This window comes from Carya illinoinensis, chromosome 5, assembly GCF_018687715.1.
Source record: "Carya illinoinensis cultivar Pawnee chromosome 5, C.illinoinensisPawnee_v1, whole genome shotgun sequence".
Taxonomy (NCBI): Eukaryota; Viridiplantae; Streptophyta; class Magnoliopsida; order Fagales; family Juglandaceae; genus Carya; species Carya illinoinensis.
In genome coordinates, this window is record NC_056756.1 from 30,508,766 (window position 1) to 30,511,143 (window position 2,378).

Sequence of the window (2,378 nt, forward strand, 5' to 3'; positions counted from 1 at the left end):
CCGTTGCCGGGGACAACTGGTGCTTATCAGAGCATTCCTGTACTGCTGAGAGGACGTTGTGGAGCTGTGAACCTTTTCACAGCTTGGGTGACATCTAATTTTTTTTTTCCTTCTCTTTGTTTATTTTTCACGATCTTTGATTATCTGCTCTTGTTTGTATGACTAGTTGGACTAGAGACCATACATCTCGACTGTTTAGGACACAATCATTGACATCTTTTAGCTCTGCATCATCTTCTGTAGAATCATCATCAGACACTGATAGCATCATGGCTGAAAATGAGCATCATGATAGGGAAGTGGAGAATCCAAACAGGACTCTCAGAGAGTATCTTCAGCCTGTTAGGACTAGCACACCTTCTTGCATCATTTTGCCTATTAATGCAAATGCTTTTAATTTCAAACCTGGGATGATTCCACTGCTACCACACTTTCATGGTATGGAATCTGAAAACCCCTATTTGCATATCAAAGAGTTTGAAGAAGTGTGTTTTCCACATTCATGGATAGAACATGCACTGATGAAGTCATAAGATTGAAACTGTTTCCATTTTCCTTAAAAGACAAGGCTAAGACATGGTTGAATTTTTTAAGACCAAGATCCATTGGGACTTGGCAAGAAATGCAAACTGAGTTTTTAAAGAAATTTTTTCCCATGCATAGAACCAATGCCTTGAAAAGACAGATCATGAATTTTGGCCAAAAGGATGTGGAAACATTTTATCATTGTTGGGAACGATTCAAAGACCTTTTAAATGCATGTCCTCATCATGGATATGAGAATTGGAGGCTCATTAGCTTTTTTTATGAGGGGTTGCAACCAAAAATGAGACAATTTGTGGAGACCATGTGTAATGGAGAGTTTTTTAACAAAGAACCTGAAGAAGCTTTTGAATATTTTGATTATCTAGCTGAAAATGCACAATCATGGGATACATCTGATGTTCATGATAGGTCGGAAAGTTCAAGGACAATTTCAGGGGGTGGAAAATATAATCTGAGAGAAGTAGATGATTTGAATGCTAGGTTGGCTATGATTTCTAAAAAATTAGAAACCATAGAAATGAAGAAAGTGAATGAAATACAGGCTGTACCTCAGATTACCTTGAGCTGTAATATTTGTGAGGGCCAAGGGCAATCAACTAATGATTGTCCGACCATTCCTGCCTTCAAAGAAGTTCTCTTGGATCAATCTAATGCTGTTAATATAGTTGCTAAATCTTTTTCAGGTCCTTACTCCAACACTTACAATTCGGGATGGAGAAATCACCCTAATTTCAGTTGGAGAGGTGAACAAGCTGCTTTACCTGCACCCAACATAGCTGGTCCTTCACAAATTGTACCCTACACTACCCCAGGAGGTCCAGAACCATCTCAATATGCCAACCACATGGTTCCAGCCCAGAAAAAGAACCTTGAAGACAATTTTCAGCAATTATCCACCAATTTCCAGTAGCTGTCCACCAATTTTCAGCAATTCATGCAAAGCCAAGCTGCTATCAATAGTCAAAATTCACAAGCCATTGCTGAGATTCGAGGGTCAGTCACAAGATTGACTACAACCATAAGTGCTCAAGAGAAAGGGAAGTTCCCTGCACAATCTCAGCCTAATCCCCAAGGCCAAAACCAGCAATTTCAAAGTATGACAGGAGATTCAAATGTCAAGCAAGTCAAGGCTATTACAACCTTGAGAAGTGGTAAGGTGATTGGCATTCCAGCTCAAGAGGTAGAAAAGAATGGTAACACTTCTAAACCTCTTTCTGAAAATGAGGAACATGATCCTTTGAAATCTGAAAGTGTCCCAAGCACTACACTTGCACCTTTTCCTCAAAGGTTAGCCCCTCTGTACAAAGATAAGCATCACGCGGAAATTCTTGAAATTTTTAAGCAAGTTAGGATTAATATACCATTGTTAGATGCTATTCAATAGATTCCTACCTATGCTAAATTTTTAAAGGATTTATGTACCGTAAAAAGAAAATTGAATGTGTAAAAGAAAGCTTTTCTTACTGAACAAGTTAGTGCTATTATCCAAACCAACACTCCTCCCAAATACAAGGACCCAGGATCCCCTACCATAGCTTGCATGATAGGGAGCTCAAAAATAGGCCAAGCATTATTAGACTTAGGTTCAAGTGTGAACTTATTGCCTTATAATGTTTATGTTCAGCTTGGATTGGGTAAGTTGAAATCTACTTCTATCACATTGCAGTTGGCTGATAGGTCTATAAAGATTCGAAGGGGTGTTGTGGAAGATGTTTTGGTTCAAGTAGACAAATTCTACTATCCAGTAGACTTTGTCGTACTCGACATGCAATTGACTAATCATTCTACCTTCCAAGCACCTGTTATCTTAGGAAGACCCTTCTTGGCTACTT

The 2,378-nt window shown here is 38.9% G+C and overlaps 1 non-coding gene across 1 annotated transcript; it reads right to left on the reverse strand.

Annotated features, from left to right (window-relative positions):
* Positions 1 to 669: 669 nt before the first annotated feature.
* LOC122312103 lies at positions 670 to 777 on the reverse strand. The gene has a single exon (XR_006243017.1). It is a non-coding gene; the product is annotated as a small nucleolar RNA R71 (small nucleolar RNA).
* Between the last annotated feature and the right edge of the window lie 1,601 nt (positions 778 to 2,378).